General features: G+C 47.4%; 1 protein-coding gene across 2 annotated transcripts in view; it reads right to left on the reverse strand.

Annotated features, from left to right (window-relative positions):
* The window catches only part of LOC128895946 (frizzled-2-like), a 96,650-nt gene that overhangs the window by 52,835 nt on the left and 22,250 nt on the right, over window positions 1–21,565 (reverse strand). The window contains exons 1-2 of one of the 2 annotated variants that reach the window (XM_054158988.1): window positions 15,661–16,286; window positions 6,536–6,619 (exon numbers count right to left, since the gene is read on the reverse strand). The gene's annotated coding sequence lies outside the window, so the exon portion shown is untranslated. Of the gene's footprint in view, window positions 1–6,535; window positions 6,620–15,660; window positions 16,287–21,565 lie in introns of those variants that run through there. The other variant, XM_054158987.1, reaches the window with a different exon arrangement.

Here is a 21,565-nt window from a genome sequence, read left to right on the forward strand (position 1 = left end):
TCTCTCTCTCTCTCTCTCTCTCTCTCTCTCTCTCTCTCTCTCTCTCTGTCCATCTCTCACGTAACTCTCTCGCCCCGGTGGCCTCTCTCCAGTACACAACTGGTGGAATCAATTATCGGCGTTTTCCATCTCCGTCCAGATCGTGGAAGCGTGAGGGCTGGATTCGACGGTGGATTAAGGGTACAGGGATCAGCGAGAGAACGTACGAGAGGAACCACTTAGATCTGACGCGAGGCGCAGCGGGATACGACGCGATGTCCTGGACAGCCTGGGAGTGTCTAGAGAGCGTCGGTAGAATCGGTTGGCCGTGGATCGTGAACGGAGACCGATCGAGTCACTCGACCAGCTGCGAACAGAGACGGGAGAAATGGAAAAGGGCTAAAAAAGACCACCAAGCTGCGATGGAAAGAGGCTTCCATAGAGAGAGAGAGAGAGAGAGAAAGAGAGAGGAGAGGGAGACATGCAGGCCTATGGGTACTACGTATGCGGACCCGTGTACCTTGTATGCCACACGCTGAGTGACTTATGACGACCGATACTTTAGAGGTTCTCATCGCGACCACGATCGCCTCGAATGCCAAAGAAAACCGGTTGTTAAGCAAATACCGGGGCCTGTTGTGTCTTCCCTGAAACCAATCTCATGGGAGATTTTTATGCAGCGGGGATTCGAGCGCCGTTTCGCGTATTTAACCCTTGGGCTGTGGACCAAGGATTAACGAGGGAATTATTTCTGCGGGAATCCTGGGGAGGGAGAGATTGAAGATTGGATGTTTAGGGGAATTAAATTCTGAATTGTTTCCTTGGTAAATATATGTATAGTATTACTACTACTACTACTACTACTACTGCTGTTACTAATCTAATTATACTCCAAATGAGTTAGAAGGTAACCAACCCAAGATCGATATCTCTAAGACCTTCTGACTAAGTACATGCTATTTCCAGTTTCATTAAATCCTCGAATAACCAGCACTATTTAGGGATTAACCCAGTATTCCGATCCTCCGTGTCGACGGTTAAATATTCCTGATCGATATAACGAGGAGGGGGCACTCCTTCAACAACGATAGGGGCGCAACACCACGGAAGGCGACGAAATTTCGTTAACCTCCGTCTCCGACCCGCATTGTGGGAGTCGTTGAAATTTAAGGACACCGCGGGAGGACTCGTTAGGCAGTTCTACAGCGTGTCGCAACGCTGCGAATCGAGGATAGCAGAGTGAATGGCACAAACAGCCTATCGAGCGTAATTGGAAAATGACTAATACCGATACAGTATTATGGCGCGCAACGCTGTTTGCGCAACGCCGATAAAAACGCCCGAGTCAATTTCCAACCCTTTTTTGGCTATCAACTGGTCTCGCTGGACTTGTTCGCGACTCTCTCCCGTGCTCCCGTTCCGGTGAGGTTTCACCTCGCGCAGGGTCCGATGGAATCGTACTTCTGAGAGAGTTCTCTGGCGACTTCCTGATCGTCGAACACTAGGATTGTTCTCTTTAGGCTCGCACGCTGCTTTAATACGAATCGTAGAGATTCTGCTAAAAACTACCGATGGTCAATGCGTACCTACGCAAGGAACAAATCGAAGGAAGAACGATTTTCGATAAAAATAAAAAGCTTAGACTATAAAATCAGCTCCCGATTTGATATGTAACCAGGAAGATCGTGGGGTGACGCAACGGGCACCGGAAAATAAATCGCACGATACACGGGCCAGTGATTTAGTAGCGATAATTCCAGGGAAACGATCGGATTAACGCCGCCGAATCGTTGGATTTATCGGTTGACCGAGGGAATTTATTAGCCACGCTCCACGAGGCGAGGATCCTTTTCTACGAACACCCGCGATACGCGCAGATCTCGTTAATTAAAGAAGATTATATCCGGCATTTTTCGATCATTCTCGATACGAGGGGCCACCATACACGCGGCCAAGTATAACAGACACGCCCTCAGTGGCTCGATACATGCGTGCGTCGACCATCGTTTGGCCGAGTCGAAAGGTCTGCAATTTATGCGTGTATCTACGTTGGACTAGCGTCGAACGATGCCTGTTTATCGATTTTGTAGACGGCACAAGGCTTATCTTCGTACACGACTTAATTGGACGACGAATGACGAGCCTGCCGCATGTATTTGGCTGGGGAACAAGATCGTTCCCCTGGAACATCAAACAAGAATTGCATGATCAACGTTGAACGATCATTTTTTGTACCGAACAATTGTCTGATCAATTGTAGACCTCTGGGACAAATTGTCTAAAAAAAAAAAAATCTTGGAGATCAAAGATCTTCTGTTACGGTAATGAAAATTGTACCAGTCCGCGCGATAAATAGGTGCGCGAAATTCTCATTCTACGCAGGAGGCTTCGAGTAAAAGTCGTTGTAGCCCCAACTTAAAAGTCTGAGCTGGTTGCACGGCTCGATATATCTCGATCTGGCGAAAGAAGCATAGCCGTGCCCGTCGTTTCCGTCTTGTTTCTGAGAGGGGGGTAGCGTCCTCTTTCCCGGCAATATTTTGCATTCCTAAGGGTCGGTCGGGACCTCGCGTGGCTTGGTGGCCCGTACGATATTCGAGGTTCGATTTACCGCACTACGAAACCCGAGACACGCCTTTCGAAACGCGTGTTCATTAGTCATCTGCCTCGGATCAGAGGCGCTCAAGTTTGCAAGTATAATAAACGCGCACCGCCTCGACAATAAACTTCGATAATTATGGACCCCCGACTCTCTCGAAGCCCTTGAAACTTTCGCGGACACGGTCATCGTTTCTTCCCGTCGATGAAAGCTCGAATCGATCACTCGAGGACCCGTCCGATCCACGTTGGCTGACAGATTTGCGTCAACTTAATCCCCGAATAGAAGTCCTACGCTCGCGACGCGCACCACGAGGACCGATCTCGTTAACCGATCGCTCCCTCGGGATAAGGAACCACAGGTACACGCTGTTTCAGGGGCGGGGGGATACGTGGGCGTGCGATAGTCATCTACAAGCAAACTTCCAGATTCCTGATCTCTCGGGGTTGGTGAAGATTCCGGAATGTTGAATTTGTGGCGACGCTAGACACCATTGTGTCCCTGGGAACAAATCGAACAACGTCTCCAATCTCTCGCCGATCGCGATTTTCTTCACACTTGCCAGACCCTCCGCCTTAATCTGCAGGGTGAGGTGCCGGTGACTTATGCTGGGGCTACCATCTGACTTCGTAGAGCCGTGTTGCAATCTCTGACAACTTTAAGAATGACTTTAGTCACCGTAATGGGTCGAATGAAGTCCAACGGTGAAAGGGATTTATCCCCTGGCTTACAAAACGCGTTTTCATGGGAGTAACGCTATCGATCATGACCTCGTGGAACAAAATCTACGCCGATAGAGAGGTAACCCGTATACGCAACTCTCGACCACCGAGTCTGAATCCTCTCCAGGGCCAGTTTGTCCAAGTCTTCGATACACAACGGTAGTTTGTTCCCTAATTGAGACAGGACCTCGAGGACTCCTGGTCGTTAGGTACCACGGAGAAGGTTTCACGGCGTTTTCCCTCGATAAGCGATTATTTGCACCTGCGAATTTCCGGGGCGGGGATAGACGCTCGTCGGGACTCTGGCTTGTCGCCAGCTCGTGGACTCGAAAGCCTTGAAACGATTTCTTCGTAATGGAAGGGCGTCGACGACCGATCGACCATGGCTGATTAAGCCTCGAACGGTCGCACCGACCGCAATGTGGGAGGAAAATGCGTAACCGTGTAAAACTCGTCCGCGACGGTTCGTCTCCTGGTGGGGGATTGGGTTACCAGGGGGCTGGGGAGGGCTGGCACTTTCCAGGGCACTTGTGGTTCTTCGTTCACACCTCGACCCTCCCTGGTAACCGTGTGGCGAGAGAACTCTCGAAGATACGTGGCGAACGTGTGCGAGAGTGAACAGGAGAGACGAGAAATACCAGGGGAGGAGGGAGAACGAGAGAGAAAAGAATGAGAATTTATTGCACCCAATGGCGTAGGCTGTGACACAACCGAGTCCAAGAAACACGCTCCATTGCGTGCTCGTTGTTGCAACTACTGAGACTATTAACGACTTTAGTTTACCCTTGGACGACCACTCTATTGTACATACTCTGCTTGAGTACACGTTGGAAGCTGTAACGAAGAAAGTGCGCTGATAGAAGGGTTACCATTGATGGATGGAGGGGATTAGGATACATGGTGTACCTATTGTGTGCGTGGGCTTAGGGGATTGCGGAATAGCGACAGATAAGAAAATGGAACGAAAAACTATGGGGAAGAAACGTGTTGGACGAAGAATATTTTTGAGAGACATCCGCCAACAACATTTAGAAAACATTCGATTAATCTGGAGGAGAATTGAGGCTGAGAAAGTGGCTTCTTTGTTACGAAGTTTCTAGGTTTCTGTTGACCACGTGCATTTCTAGAGTCTGGGTTAGAGCACAGCTCTGTCCTCAATAACGATTGGCGTATTATAAACCCACGGCTCGGCATTTAAATGGCCTTGCCAGATGCCAAATCCTGCAAGCCGAATTTTTTTTATCTACAACTATTCCATTCGTTCCGCAGACAAGGTGGGCAGCAGATGACAAATTTGCAAACATTGCTCTTCATAGAAATTCTCTATCGTGCTTGCGATCCGCTGAAACGCCCGACTCCTTCCGTGTCTTCCTTACTTATCAAATTATCGCGCGTTACGATCTTTTTAAAATAACCTCGTCGAAGGAAAACTAGTAACGTTCCCAGTATATAAAGAAGCAGGGAATGAAAAAGGAGCAGAAACTGGAAATGGAGAATGGAACTGGACGAGGGCAAACAAGACGAATTCATCGCGTACCGTTGTAGAACAGTCCTGCGTCAATATCGAAATTCAAACGGCATCGTTGGTATTGTTTCTGTAACGAGGCTGCTGTCGACGCATATAAACGATTTCGTTGCGACAGCCTCAGGAAGCATCGATCGACAGTGAGGCGTGTGTCCGCCCGGTTTCGAGAGTCCGCGAAGGGCGAGGGAGGGAGGCAGTTCGTTGCCCTTTGGCGTCTCAATGTTTGCAAAAGGGTCGGTGGGCGGATATACGCGTATTTTCAGCGATTTCTCCGCGCCTTTTCTGAATATTTTTTCCACCCCCGCCGAACTCTTGGGTACTTTGAAACTTTAATTGCTCGTGTTTTCAATTACTTCGTCTTTTTTTGTTTGTTTGTTTTCAATTTTATTTCTATTTTGAATATTTGTTTGTGGAATTACGAAGGCACGAGAGAGCAGTTTCGATTCGAGCCAGGTATGGAGTTACAACGCAAAAGCGCGAGGAGGTTGGGTGTGCGCGCATGACGAGGCGCGGCAAGTTTATAAAATTTACCAGAGAACTTTCCTTACACCCTCCGCGAAACAATGGAACATCTAACGCTCACAGACGTCGTAATTTACGATAACAAAGTGCTAGGAAGTCGTAAGTTTTCAGCGCACGGCAACGCTTGCGGTAATTGTTTCTACCGCGTTTGCTCTTTGCGTTCGGATTGAGTGTCTTTGTAGAACTAAACGGGACTAAACACCAACTCGACGTAAAGAACATGAATTCTACCACGGGCGAAAGTACTACCCAGAGGTTGCGGGCGTGCGGCGACTCGGAGATATGTTTGCGCATACTTGCTTTAAAATAAAGACTCTTTAAAGTCGCAATTGGTAGAGCTGCGTTCGCGCGATAAGATATGCTTACCATGTCTCGTAGTTTGCTAAATTACTCCTAATGGAGGCCTTTGAACGCTCCGTAACTAAAAATTTCTCTTCTATAACGACCAGTATCGAACATTTCCATGGCATTATTTGACAACATACGAGGAGAAAAAACGAAAAAAATAACTATTCCGTGCTGGTAACTTTAGATCGTAACTGAAAAATCTTCCGTTCTGGATTAAAAAATCTGTTTCCATTTACCGAATCAATCGTAACCGGCGTGGACGACAGGACAGAAGCTTCGAAGTAATCACGAGCGTAAAAGAAGCGCGCCGAAAAGCAAACAACGCGATTCACCGAGGAAGATTCGAGCGGGAGTCGTCAGTCACGGCAAACTCCTCGTGACGAGCGCGAAGCGGACGGGTGCTCGAGAATCGATGACCCCGGGCGACGGGACAGCAGAGAACAGAGGTTAGAGCTTGTACGAAGAAGAGGCGACGCCGGGAAGTAGCAGTCCGGTGGAAAAGGAGCCGCCGTGGGCTAAGTGAAATGGCGCGTGCCCAGTGGATTTTACGGCGCGTTAGTTACGGTTCCCCCTCTACCTCTGTCGCTCTACCTCGCGCTACCTTTCCTTCTTTTTCTCTCGTGCAAGGTAATTGCACCGGTTGTCGACAGTGCGTCAGCGGTAGACAGTTCGTGGAAAAAAAATAACGTCAAATTTAATTTCTCGCCTCGTCACGAGCTTCCTCGATTTCGGAAAGCTCGCTCCTTTCGGAACGTATAACTGAAACGGAGTACGTGTTAAATTTACATAGTTTCGCGATGAAGACGAAATATATGATTAATGCAAAAGCGAATGCTTGCTTACCTTAATACAGTTAGACGTTGATATACAGTACCGACGTAATGAGGACCAAAGTAGACTGGGCGATGTCCACCAGATACTTGGAACCTAAACATAAATAATTAAAATATATTAGTATAACGTATTTTTTAATACGCGAAATCGGCAAAATTTGAAATAATTAAATAAACAATCTGACGAGAGACAAATCTTGTAACACGATGAACAAGTGTCAACTCGAGAATCGTCACTGTAATATGTTTCCGTCGCATTAAACTGCTATCTTCGTAGAACGGAATAAAAGTGTATTGCTAAAGATTAAATTTCAAGCAATTCCAGAGACTAACGGATGTAACTTTGCAACGACCCGCAGAAGAAATTTCTACCAACTGGAAGAACATTACCGGTACAATCTCCCTTCCGTGGGCTTGGTTTCGCGCGATAAATCTCTGGGAAAGGGCTCGTCGAGCGAAAGAAATCTTTTCGTTCGCAGGACGACGGCTGCGGCGGTGGCCGCGGGTGGCCGCGGGGTGGGGGATTAATTTATCATTCAGTGAAAAATATAACCGAGTGCCACGGGTTCCGGGTGTACAATTTAAAAAGCCCTCACCATAAATCGCGCAGTCTCATTTGCGAGTCGGGTACCGAGACCACGAGGATAGAACGTGCATAAGGAAAAAAGCAGCGTCGGAGAAACGGAAAGGGGGTGGGTGGCAGTGAAGAGTCAGGCCTGGGCCGGTTCAATGAGCACAAAGAGGAAACGTTCTGAAAATTTCTTCTGTGATATTGCGCGCGGCTCGCCCGTAACGAACTCAAGGTTGGTAACGACGCCTTGTTACCTTTGTATCAAATCGAAAATTAAATTCCCCGCACTTGGGCTGCTTACAGCGGCTTCCGTGAAGCCGGCTGGCGGACTACGTCCTCGAATCCTCCAAGCGGAAACCTAGACTCCGATTCACACTCCTCTATCGACTGTATGTATACATGTACACGAAGATACATCTGGCTTGGGGGTGCCAAATGAATTTGAACGAAAAACAAAATAACGAAAAAATTTAGTGAATGTGGATAGTTTAAATTCCAGATATCGAGGGCTAGAAACGAATACCCCAAAAAATTGAAAGTGATACGTCACGATTACCTTCAAATAAAATCCTACAAATCGTTCGCTACGCAGAATCGACTGCTGCCAAGACTCGTCCAAGAAAAGTGCTATTTTCGTGCATCCTTCGCGCGAATCACGGGAGGAAACCGAGGTTGCGCGGGGCTAAAGGGTAGAGAGAAAGACGAACGGTTTTATTATTTTATTCCGACACCGCGAACGCGGCTGCTCGCTGAGGTACGAGACAATGAAGCGCGTGACGGGCATATAAATAATGCCAATTTATCCTCGGTTACGAGATACCTATCGCTTGCGTGGCAGCTACCAAGCACGACGGGGTATCCCGTCGCTGGACAGGACACGATCGGACCAAGGAACAATCCTCTGGGTCCGATGCTGGATCCGGTATACGTATAAAATGGAGGCGTGCTGGAATATTCGCTCCGGTGTACACGCTGCGCGAGCTGATCCTCTGCTCGTTTTGCTTCTCCACTCTACGCTCCTTTTGCGAGCTGATACATTAATTCAATCAGAGTTTGTGATATCAGGGACTGGCAGACTTTCGTGGCTCGTTAAGGAATGGGGAATGATCGTTTCGAGATGATTCTATCGCGTAACAATTTGCTCGGGCGAATAGATGAAATTCAACTATTGGCAGAAGGATGGCTCACGTCTTGCACGGGAATCGCGACGAAGCATGTTGAGAATCGTTCTTGAAGATTATGGAGGTGCATTTTAAATATATATATATGCATATTGAAGAATTAATATTCAAGAATGCCCACAGGTCTGTAGTTCCAGGTAAAACCGTGATCGTATCTCGACAACCACAAGACCCCATTGGAAATAGGCGACGAAGCTGTCACCGTGTCCAAAATCCCCCAATGACGAGAACCTTTTACACGACGAGCCCGATCGTGTTTTGACAAGGAATTACTCGTCCATGACGAGATTTCAGCCTCGTTTATCCAAACATCTTGTCCGATTAATTTCTCACTGCCTTTTTTTTTTCAAGCCGCAGATCAATGGGATTATTCTCAGAGACGATAACTGCTCGCCTAATCCCGAACAAGAGAGTTCCCTTGAAATAAATTGTTGATGGTCCAGGTCCACGAGTCTTGAGGGAACATGCAAAGCGACAGGCTCTGACTCGAGGGCTGAAATCTTTACGAATCGGAAAACCCGTAATCCTCTTTTGGAAGGAACAAACGTGTTATTCACGAATGGGTTCGACGCGTCAGACTTCCCAAATGTTGAGGGGGAAAGATGAGAGAGCTGATTCGTCTGTACACGTCAAAATTTTAAATCCCTTTCCGTCCTCGGCTCGACCATCTTTCGCGTTTATTTTCTCTGCTTTCCTCCGGGGTAAAGTAAACGCTGTCCTTCGAGCTTCTCCCAATCTTCATGGGAGCAAATTTCCGTGTCGCCTGAAGAATGCGTCGCACTTTTCAATTTCTCCGAGTTCCGTTTGACGGTAGGCGATAAGAGATGAGAGGTCTGCGAGATTGCGTTTTAAATCGAAATGGTGTCAGATATATTGTAAAATTATTCTGACACAGATTGAGCCTGCCACGCTTACTCTTCTGCGGTCTCGATTTTCGGATTTCAGTTCAATATTGTCGAGTTTCACTCGACACAGGATTCCAAATGGTTAAGGTCGTTCTTTATCGGATGCGCTGTTAATTTCGCAACTGATTAAAAAAAATCAATAACGGTCTACAAGTTTTTAACAAGGTTCCTTAAGAGGATTCAAAAGTTTTAGTAGTCGAAGTTACTTTCCTTCTTCGCTGCCTATTTAATTTTTGAAGAATGTCCCCCGAGAGTAACTCCGCGTGCAACTTCGAGCTAATTGCGACGGAATTGACAAACTAGATCGAGTGGATTGATTTAATATTTTAGTAACGTTAAATTTGTTTCTGGTGTAAAATATCTTTACCCTTTCGTTGAATTCTCGACACGATAAAGTTACGAACCAGTTCTATGAGAACACGTCTAACAATGCGCACTGTTAAATGTAACTAAACATCACACTTTGATCATTAATCTCGCGAGAACGAGGTTAAACCGACTAACGGCAATCGACTGTGGTTTGTCCATCCCCTCCAGCCCAATCAAGATCAGAGGAGGCTCTCGGGTCATCAAGCTGTGCGGTGATTGCAGTAAACAGTAATTCGCATTCGGGGGGCGTCGATGCTGTCAGCTCGTACGAGATCGCAGCTCGTGCCCACGAGGTTGACCACGTCGCTCGCGTCGTTCGGCATCGAAAACCCGTGGAAAATCGTAGAAAACATTCCGTACGTCGCCAGCGAGCGTGGCGTTTCGTGGACCCAGCGCTGGTCGCCCAGCATACGAAAAAAGGCCCCAGAGGACGTACGACGACTACTAATCGCCTCTACCGTCTGCGAACCGAAAAACGGAGAACGAAAGAAGGGAAAGCTGATGCGAGACCGTGTTAACATCTTGGATTCCTTTCTTTTAAAAAGAAGAAACGTTTCGTCACAGTAAGAGTTGTCGAACAAAAATTCATCGAGTGTACGAAATTTGTTGCTTTAAATGAATAATATTGATAGAAAAATCTCAAATTCCTCAAATAATATCCTTTCATGTAATTAAAATTCCAATTTTCATACCTCTAGCAACGAACAAGAAGTTGTTCATCTCTTATTGGAGACATTTATCTAAATAAGAATTCCGTCCATCCGCAGCGGGAGACACCGAGACGTAGAAAAAAAAAGGACGTAGCCAGGAAAGGAAGAGGGAGTAAGGAACCCAGGGATGCGGAAACGTGGGAGGGAGAAAAAAAGAACCGTGGACGAGCGGAGGGAATTTGCATGAAAATACAGAAAGTTTCGAAGAGCGTTTCCCTTGGACGAGTTCACTCGCCCGGTAGCACATAGCTGGAGCTCGTATAGTGCGGTATAGCGTGGTACAGTGTGGTATATACAGAGTGTTTCACGCGAGCCGCGACTGGCGGTCCACAAAGGCGGCCTAGGAGCTTTTCTGTGAACTCCTGGCATTCCGATATGTATATAAGGCGGGAGAGTTTTTTAACGAGCACGGACCCGTGGCTCGGTCGCGGTGGCACGGGTGCGTTCCGTTTTATGTGCGCGCGTGTGTAAGCGTACCTGCCGCTTTGCCGCGGTAATGGCGGCACTGGTAATATTACTCTGCGTGCTCTCCCTGGATTTCTGATCGCAAGCCACCCTGCGCGCACACAGGAATCGGGGTCGAAACATCCTCGAAAAAAGCTGCCAACGTTGTTGCACCAACTTTCTCGATATTGGTTCAGAATGTATTGCATCCTACAAAACGAAGCAGCACATGGCACCATCTGTGCCGGCATCTTCTAAACTTGCCGAATTCGCTTTAAAATTTGATGCCACCGATGTATACGAATCGAGAAAGGTGAAACAAAACAGAGACTGACGCGCATACATACACATACGCTAACACTGAAGCAAATAGCGACAGAGGTTTCACAATCTATCCTAAAAACGACACGAATCTCCGAAATCATTGTAACCCAAAATCAAATGGCAAAGAATTTCATGGAAACGTGAATAAACTGTACGCGTTGTTTTGTAGAGGGTATACAGAGAACAAGAGATATCGACGTCGATACGTTTGGAGTAAATACAAAAGAAAAATTGTGAAAGCTGGGTGACAGGCTATTGTAAACGCCCGTGAACTGACTTCTGATAATGGGCTGATAAGCGTATCGTTGCGCGAGTCAATTTTAAAATGGACCTCGTCCACTGTGCGATTTTGCTCGTCGTGCTTGCGGAAATGAAGTACAATGCAGCTTTGTGTACCTTGGACAGCACGCTTTGATGCGGTTGGGTAATCTAATCGCACGTTGCGTTGTGGCTATCCCCGTCGAATTTTTGGAAACAATATTGTTCTGGATGGCAATGTTAGGTTTACACAGAAAATCCCACGGTAACGTTGTATATATTACTTTGGGTTAAATGGAAACGTAATGTAATATAGGTATAATTTACAATTATTTGAACGATAGCGATGTTACATATTGATAAAGTATTCATTAATTTCGAATGTTCATCGACTCGAAATTTGTAAGCTAAATTGAAAATGGTATATCATTCGGGTAAGCAGAAATTGGTAAAAGAGATTGCATATGATTAAACAGCATATTATCGTGTAATATAAAATTAGAAAACCTTTTATTCGAATCTAGAACCTAACTCGAAATTGAAACTCGAAACTCGTTCTCGACCTCGAAGGTCCGACTAGGTGAACGGGATATTCGATTAACGAAGCTCTGTGCCAGTGCCGGGTTTCTTTCCGGGTTCTTTGTTCCGTTTCGAAAGAAAGAAATATTTCGCTAACTATCTAGTTTTAGAAGAAGTGAATAGTGGCCAATGTAAACTAGTGGAGGCTCTGAAGCTAGGTACTTTTGAAAGGTACCCTTCCTTTCTGAACTACGCTCTTTCTCGACAACAAATACGATCCCTCCCAAAAAGGGAAAAAACGTTCCGCACATACTCCGTATATTTTAGTACGCGTACAGGATCGAAGACTTCATCGTAGATAGAGCCGTGGGCTCCGCCTTGGATTTAAGGAAAAACGATTGCACGCCAGATGGATGGATTCGAGGTAAGCGATGCAAAGACTGCTGTCAGCCGTTTTCCATGTAGGCATGCACGCACGCATATCGAGGGTGAGACGTCGCGGCGGGAGTAATCCACATCCATCCGTAGACAAGACGGATGTGGCGAGTGTGCACAAAAGTACAGACTGCTTTATTTTTTCCTCGTTCCATCTGCATATTTATATACCGGTGGCGTTTCTTTCTTTTCAATCCACGTGATAGTTCAGTCCGTTCCGCGGTAAGTATTGGCCTCGGGGGCAAAGTGGTAATCAGACGCAGGAAAGAGCTTCCTATCCGCTAATCGCTCCTCTCTGAATGCGAAACGTTCGGTTGCGTTGGCACGCGCATTACGCGTTGTAAGGCGGAAAGGATAGCTTACGCGAAGCAAAAAGAAGGTACACAGTGATCGTCGGTTCGCGGAATTTCCGTGGTTCGAGCGACGTGGAGGTCCGCGGACGTCGCGTGTACAACGACCGTAACTCAATGGAGCACGGCGCGACATTCTGCTCGTTTGTCCCGAAGGGTCGCGCACCGTGAAGAGAGAACAGACGCATCGATTACCCTGGCCGACGTTCGACTATTGGCGGCTCATCGAGTACCCATTGGCCATGGGCTTTCCAGTCTGGTCGAACTATTTTTAATTCGAATACGAATTATGAAGTGGAATTAGGTCCAGAATTAGAAGCAAAGGTACAATCGGGATTACAATTAGAGTTCGAATTAGTTAAAGAGACGAAGGGATAATGTTTCAATTGAACGAAGTGGACACTTCAAACATAAATGTTCTTCAAAGCACTTTTTATGCGTTTTAAAAAACTATATGCCTATTAGAAAGCAAGTTATTCTAATCTATTTAATTATTTTGGTTACCTTTTATTTCTGTCCCCATGGGAAAGATTAGGCAATACAGAATTAATAACGCCATATTGAAAGTCAAAGGTAGGAGGGAAAGCAGCAAAAGATAAATCGTGGAGAGAGAGAGAGAGAGAGAGAGAGAGAGAGAGAGAGAGAGAGATCATCGTAGAAAGGATCGAAGGGGTCCCGTGGCAGAGAAAGGGCCGCGGACGGCTCGAATGGCCGATATTGCACCCCCGGGCGGTAATTCGTATCGAGTTTTCCGTGCTGTCCAGGGACGACTCGATCGGAAACGCGATCAGGATGGGTAAAAGTAATTTTTGGACGATCGAGGCACGGTCATGCCGCGGGCTGATGCCGCGATAAGGAGAACGAAGCTGGCCAAGGGTGTCGGCCGTAAAATTTATACCGAAACGCTCTGCCCCGTAGGGATGCGCGCTCAGTTCGCATCCGAAGCGCACGAGAAGAGGGAAACGTTCGCTTTGATCGGATATGGTAATTTAGTTTCGATATTAATCGCAAACGTCGTCGACCACTCGGTCTTCGTTGAGACGAGCAAAAACGTTCTCCCGAGTCGCGGACCGTCTTCCGGCAGGACAAAAATTTATAATATTGGTATTTAGAAAAGATCTTGGGGAATTTGCATTGATCTGAAAATCATGCATTTAGGGTTAACTTTGACTAAAATTAGTATGGGAAAAGTAAAAAAAAAAAAAAAAATCCTAATAGCGTAGTTTCTGAGGAAAACTGGTCTTTCTTCATGTACATGACTTCCCATTCGTGGTCTATTGGTAACTTTTCCAGTGAGCTTCTGGTGACTTCCTGACCAGTTTCTCTTATTTTATTACACAGGGGCAAAGAGAATTTTGCGCGGCAGGCTCGCAGCCGAGCGACATATTGGGTGATAGCCTCCGCGCACTAATCAGAGGCATTCCCCGGCCGACAAATGGCAATTTAACGCTGTCGACCGTCTCGGTCGATATTCGAGCGACCCTTTGACCGTCGACGCTAATGCACGGCCGGCCCTTTATTTCCGGCTGTCACCCCGGTTCGACGATACGCTCGACGTCGTTCGCTCCGGAGCGGTCGGACGTGGGTGCCCACCAACCCGATGCATGAGCCTGGCGTTCTATACATCGCCTGAAAAGGACCACGCCTCCTAGCCAAAGGATTTAATTACGAATTAATTGTGATGCACAGACGCGTGGGTAATTCCGGCGGCAGGTAATTGCAGCGCTACATACCGTTTCTCGTACACCTGCCTCCTCCTGTCCTTTGTAAACCGTTCTCCAACGCCCTTTTATCTCACCAGTTCATCCCCTGAGAAAGCAACGCTCCTCGCTAGTTATTGCTTCTAACATCGCGACGCCAATGCCGATCTTTATAGTCCACGAAACCCGCTGCTTAGAAACGTCTTAAGGGGGAAGAGGTATGAGCTTTCAAAGTGAAAGCAATGTTTGAAAATTTATTCTGACGATAGTCGAATATTTTATACCGATACTTGTATACGAAATAGAAGTACATGCTTCGAGTAATATTTACGCCAAGTTTAAGTGAGCCGTTCGTTGCACAAATAAATTGTTTTTATTAACGGCTCAAATGTAGCTCGAGTTTCATTCCAATAGGACTAATAATAACGTAAGTGCACTTTTCTCTGGAAAGCTGTTTTCGTGTGGGTCACAATATGCGTTTTCGACGTTGAATGCGTCGTAACGAGTACACAGTTTGGGCTCTCTTCTTCCTCCCCGCCCTGGGTATTAACCACCGATCGGGAACGAAAACCAGACTCGTGTAATTTGGAAATAATGCGGGGGTGGCTCGCGTACCCCATTATCGGGACATTGGACCGCGCCAGGTGTCCCTGGAAGGGGGTGGACAATGCACTTCGAACGGATAACAGAATTTAATGAAGCGGGACCGCCACTTAGAAACGTCGTGTTTCGACGGGCGACAGTGTGTCCGATTCAAAGCGCTCGTTACGAGGGGGCGATCCGTGACGAGCGCGGGGGAGGGTTTGCGTTGCTTCCCCGGGACAAAGAGGGACGCTGCACACCCTCTCGCCATGTCGATCAGTGCCTCTCGATAAGATGCATTTCCATTCGATGGCACGGACATGCCTTGTATACTAAACACTGACCAACACGAGAAACTAACCGTGTCGAATCGATCTGCTCGGTTCGCGACTCTGAATCTCGCGCGTACACGAGTTTGGTTGCGTTAGTCGCGGGTGAAGTTGTCATGGAGATATAAATTGTAACTTTTATTTGTGTTTTGTGCGACGAAACGCACGATGCTCAACCTTGCGTGTGATTACTGGTTAGGTAAGCTATCAAAGATAATGTTTTCCTTGGAAGAGTCAGGAATGGGAAGTGTCGAGAGCAAAAGCTAGTAAACAACAAATTGGCTAAAGAAATGGCGACATTATCTATTCGTACACCTGACATGAAAAAAAGAATCTTCGTTTCTAAGTCGCAGGTACGAAGCAACAGTAACCGATCGCCCCATCGATCGAGGCACGCAGCATCGACCACCGCGCACTTCTTATCTAATTTCCAAGTTCCGACGATCTACGCAGCTTACCTGATCGCCGTTTCCGATTAGATCGTGCTAAATCGCCGCGCGTGTCCTCCAGCGATGCGTGTCCCTTTCTTGCGGCCACGTCAACAACAAGGGACTCCCGACGCAGCGGCGATTTATTGCCCCGATAAAAGCTCCCGATTCCGATACTCCGACGGTCCACTACGCGGAAACTCTCACTCGACGTTCGTTCTTCCAGCGGGGCTCGATCTAACGATCCATCAACCACTCGGATCCTCGTCGTCGAGCTCCTCCCTAACCAATAACTCAGTCCGTCTAGTGGCTATCCACCAGACTTTTCTCTTCCGTTTAACTTCACTCGATTCGTCTTCCTCTGTGTTGACCCGCACTAGCACTGCTGGTAGAGATTTCTACGCGAAAGTCTCTTGCTAACCGCGAGGCGATCGCGGATTCACCGCGTACGCGGGAACCGGTGGGTCCTTTGTGTCGCGACACCTTTGTGCAGCGAATAGTGGACCGAAGAGATAGATGGTCCAAGCTCCGAGCGAGCTTCTCCGAGCGACGGAACGTTTTCCACTCGCACGATCGTTAGCGCGATTCCGTGGGATTCGAGATGGAGATTCTCTCTGGTTTCGAAGTGACGTTGCGCCGCGCGTTGCGTCGCGTCGTGCGGGTTGCCTGTCTCGAAGGCGCGCGAGAAATGTACGCTCCGCCCGGCGGCGCTCGCTTTTATCGACGCTCGCGAGAAGACCGCGCGTTCGCGCGCGCAAGCGTACTACGTTCATCCCTCTCTTTCCTTCCTGTTTATCACTGCGTGCGCTCCTCGTCGAGCTACGTTCTCAGGGTACGTCGCCTTGCCCACACTAGTCAAGATACTTTGACAGAGTGACCCCAAAGTTGATGCTTTCTTCGGGGGTCTGAAACTTTTGAGGGAAATCGTTAGTGAAACGAGGAATAGATCGGAGGTTATACATTTTTTAAATTTTAACTCGAGACCAATTCATCGTAAGATTCTAAAAAACATTAGATTTGTTATTCTTATTATTTTTGTTTAATTCGTTATGAAACGAAGATGTCCGTTCATGAAGGTGCAATAGCATCGCCTGTGGCGGCCAACTACCCCTTTCGCGTGGACGCTATTCTTTCATAGCTTCGCGCCATCGATCTGCCACGACTTCCGACCTTTCCCAAGTCGCCGAGAAAGCGTCGTGAAACGCTCGATTCCGCACCCTTGTCCCAATGGATGCTGCACAACCCACGGGAGAAACAACTTTTCAAATAGACTCACCAACTGCGCGATCCGCGACAATACTCTTTCATTTCTTTACCGTTCCTTTTATTTTGTCGCTTTAACGTGGAAGTAAAGAGATTGGACGGAATAAATATAGAAACATTGTGGTGAAATAAAAAATGTACAGTAAATCCTGTCTAAGAGACGCGAAAGTTTCCCGTGTAAAGCTGGGTCCACTTAAAAGTTTTCAGATGCAATGACCAGTACTCATTTTACTTCAACTCCCTAGTAAAGTAAGAAAAAGTCAGGATTTGCACTCGTTCGCTGGGAATTAATTCCCACAGCAGACTTTACTTTGGACCAATATGGCTGCCTATGCCCCTAAAATGTGTGCAAACCACGGACTTAGTATACAGTACAGCTAGATAGCCCTACATCCTGTTTGCTCCTTGCAGTTCTCAACCAGATTTCAAAGTAAACCACTAACTTTAACCCACGAAACTTCGACTTCCTGCTTTCGATAGCGAGCGTGTCGGCGCGAATGAAACGGTAGCGCGTTCGTAAGAACCCGCCGACGCTAAATAACGCCGCCCCAACTGGCATCGCTGAACAAATGTTTGCGATTGTTCGATTAAGAGCGCCGAAGTGTGTTTGCGTGGCGCATTAATCTCCCGTTATAAAAAGGAAAAGAGAATGAAGTAACAAGAACAGCAGCCGCTTATCGCTGCGGCAATTAAAATATTTGTACGCGTTTCGCCGCCGAACGGCGATGGATAACGCCGATTCGCTCGAATATCGCGCGGTGGCGGTCTGCGTCTCTCTTTTCCTTTTGTTTTCATTTTTCCTCCCATTCGTCGCGAATTCAACCATCCGCAAAAAAGCGGCGATGTCTCCCGTGGTGCAACGCTACCGTATGCGCTATCTCTCTTCTCGCCTGTCGGGCGAGTATCGAAAATTTACGATTCGTTTTGCGAGCAATAATCGCGGCCACGTGACGCCGCAACGCCGCTGCGAATTATCCCTTAACCCTCGATGAATTGATATTCGCTCGAGTGTTTTGCCGCGCTTTTTTCCACCCTCTACCCACCCACGTTTCGATACGCGATTCCGTTGAATATGCAATTGATTATACGGACGATCGGAGGGCCCCGGGTTCCTCGCGTTTCAATGGCCGCGATTAATTCCGATTCCACGGAGTATCGCGGCCGCCTGCGTGTGTACGATTTAACATATTTGATCGATACCCGTGCCAAGCGCAATTATTCAACGGAATTATTATCCCGTTACCGCTGCGAATTTAATTGGCCCGTAGGGGGGCCCAACAGCTCCTTCGTTTTTGGCGGAGGGGGTTGAGAATCGATTCGTCGTTCGATCCTATCCGGGAGGATCGTGTTTTCGCAGAGTGCGATATTTCATAGATAACATTTAAAATTTACGAAAATCGCTAAGTGTGGACACAATGAATGATCGATGATGTGTAAAAGAACAACAGTGCGGTGTAAAACACGGTAAAGATAATTAAGATGAACTCCGCTACATATTTCCAGTATGACATTATCGACACTGATAGGTCTGCGGTTTTCACCGTCAATGACAACGCTCAGTTTATAAATCATCTTAATTAGGCAAGATATCGTGCATGTAGAATCTCGAACACGTTAATCCCATGCTCGAGTAAGACAGCGACATGAGATAGAAGCCAGACCAGGAGATCGCGGACTTCGAGTGCTTAATCCCGCGAAATCTGGTCGTGTCTTGTACACCACTGATCGACCAGACGTCCTCGGAAAAACGAGTCGGTTGTAATTAAGATATTAATAACTCGTCGGAAACGACTGCCATAACTATCAACGAGGCTCCTTCGCGTCCCGTCGTACGAAGCGGTTCGATCGAATCCGTCGCGGCCGACCTTGAATCGAGAGTTAGTATTTCGAGCGGATCCAATCGAATCATCGAGAGCGTTTGCATGTCGTCGAGAGGCGAAAAATTGCTTCCGATAGATGCTAATTCGATCGATCACGATCACGAAACCAGATGGCGTCCAACGCCAAGGGAATATTAGATTTTCGTTATTGAAAGCTCGCAATTTTTCAAAAGTTCAACATTTTTTAACAAAATTCGGCAGGAATACTATTCAAACTGTGAACTTATAATTTCGTATCGTCGGAAAAAATTCCTGAATGTCAGTACATATTTCGACCCCACGGATGGTGTATCCCATTAAAAAGTCAAATAATTCTTCGATTCCAGGCTCGGTAGCGTAAATTTCGTCGCTGTAACGCATGCTCCGGGTTCCATTTAGCGCGATAAGTGTGAACGTTCGCGATGGCATTCCTTCTGGCCGGTTGAGACGCGTCCTAGCGTAGTTGGTCGCCAGCGGAGAGACCACGTTGAAACTTAGCGTATCTGTTTAGACGCGAGAGTAGCGGAGCGTCTACTATATTACCGCGACTAATGGTAATGACGCTCGTAATTCTCGGCGATAGTAGCGGAGCAGGGGTCGAAGGGAAACGTGTCTGACGTCCGATACCAAATGAGTTATACCTTCGTGGCAGGTACTTAACCCCCGATGCTTCGGTATCGGTGAAACCAAAGAGCGCGGTGAATCACGCGAGGGAAGAATCGAAACGTGGAAAATAGAGGAAATACCGAAAGGGTTGCCGCGTCGGAGGGAGGTTCATTTATGCAGGGAGTCGATTCTGTGAAAAATTGGGTCTTGGTTTTTGGAGGATTTCTCGCAATTATGAAAGTTATGGATGTTATGCGAATGCGAATAAGTAAAAGAAAAAATTGTGTAATCAGTTCAACGTAACGCAGACTTTTTCAACCCCCTGATTAATTCAACAGAGAAAAGGTGAACGAACGAAAAAAAATAAGTGCGGTGTTCTCGGGTTAAACGGCAGTAAATGCTTCCAGCGAGTCGCCTACGTCGTTTTCTCGCGTGCGCTATCGCACGTGTTTCGGTTTGGTCGCGTGAGCGCGGACCAGGAAGAGGAACGTCCAGAGCGGGAACTGCGCGATGGGCACAATGGGCGGTTGCGTCGGTGCAACGCGGCTGGTGTTCTCTGTGCAAGTAGAAAAGGAAACGAGATAAGCCGTGCGCGCGAAACGTCCTGGTGAATAGCCCGTGAATCGGCATTGAAATCGTAGGTGACCATTGTACACGAGAACCGTGCGACGCCTGTATCGACTTCGCTCGCGCGCCTGGCGGACCGGTATTGTCGTAAAAATCTGGACATGAAATTAATAATCCCCGCCGGGCTCGGCCGAGGAAGCGAGAGGAAACCCGTGGATCTTGTTTTTGAAAGCTCGTTACGTCGCTCAGTGAAATAGTGGACGACGATTATCCGCGGAATTGAAACAACCGCATGAATAATGCATTGGACGAGAATAAAATGTGCAGGCTGGGTCCCTCCAGTCTCCGGGGGAAGTGTGTTTTTACGAGATAGAGCGACGCGTTCTTCGAACTGCCTCAAATTTTGTTCCCGAGTTGCCACCGAGCAGGGAACGAGCGAAATTCCTACGTAGGCAAATATGTCGAGCGATAAAGACGAAACGATCATCAGTGGAGTTGAATCAGACGTATAAATAATGCATCGAGCGGAGCTCTTCGGTGTACCCTACATGTACATTCCTCTAGCCTCGAGACAAGTTTATTTTTACGAGATCGAACGACATTTCCTTCGGGCTGCTGGAAATTTTGCCCTTCGAGTTATTAACTAGGGCCTCTACCGGTTCCCAACCCTTCTTTCGTAATATAGATGACGAAAGATGAGAAACGACATCGTGCGCTGTCCTCGGAGTTTGCAGACGAGAGTTACGCCAGAGTGTCGGAGCAACGCCAGGAACTGGAGATGCTTGAGTTAGATGCTGCAGCGTGTGTTGTATGTCGTTCCGGGTAACCAAGTGTAAATTTGTTCGACACTCTGTAACGTATTCGTATATGTTTGAGAACACGCTATCTCTATTACAACTTCGTGGCGTATGGTCGCGTTTGGCACATCCTACGTCTTGAATTCAAAGTTACAGAAGACACGCTCGCTCGAGTGGTTCTGTCGAAACTGTCTAAACTTTCGTAGTTTTCGATCGATGCGTCGACGTCGGCTAAATCGAAATTCAGATGTCCGTTGGAGCATCTATGTGTTTAATAGTTAAGCTTAAGTGTACGAAGAAGGTTATCGCAGCGAAGAGGTCAGCGAAGCCAAATGACTGAAAAATCGGACGAAAGTTTGCTCACCCCTAATAAATTGCGGATAGAAGCGCTCTCTTTCCAATCGAGCGATCATCCAGGCCGCATGCGAGTTTTTGCTGTTTCAAGTTCAGCGAATAAAGGGATCAAGAGTCGATAGGAGATTAATTATCCTAGGCCTCGCCCGCGGCCACTTACTTTAGCGGCGTAACACACGGGTCAAACGAGAGCTCGTGAAACCAACGAACCTTTTTCAACCTTTTCCTCGCGGGGCCACGGGTGCTCGTGTGTGCGCGTGCACACACGAGCCGGTCCTTCTGGCTAGATGCATCATGTGGAGCATCTTGTTCTTCATCTCTGGGTGACGACGGTGCTCGTCCACCCTCCAGCCTTTTTCCTCTTTCTTTGCCGGTTCCGCATATCCAGAGAGCCTCGCCCTTTCCATTCCAGCGAGGCAACTTTATGCCTCTATCCTCTCTTTCTCTCTCTCTCTCTCTCTCTCTCTCTCTCTCTCTCTCTCTCTCTCT

Source organism: Hylaeus anthracinus, unplaced genomic scaffold (assembly GCF_026225885.1).
Source record: "Hylaeus anthracinus isolate JK02 unplaced genomic scaffold, UHH_iyHylAnth1.0_haploid 5, whole genome shotgun sequence".
Classification (NCBI taxonomy): Eukaryota; Metazoa; Arthropoda; class Insecta; order Hymenoptera; family Colletidae; genus Hylaeus; species Hylaeus anthracinus.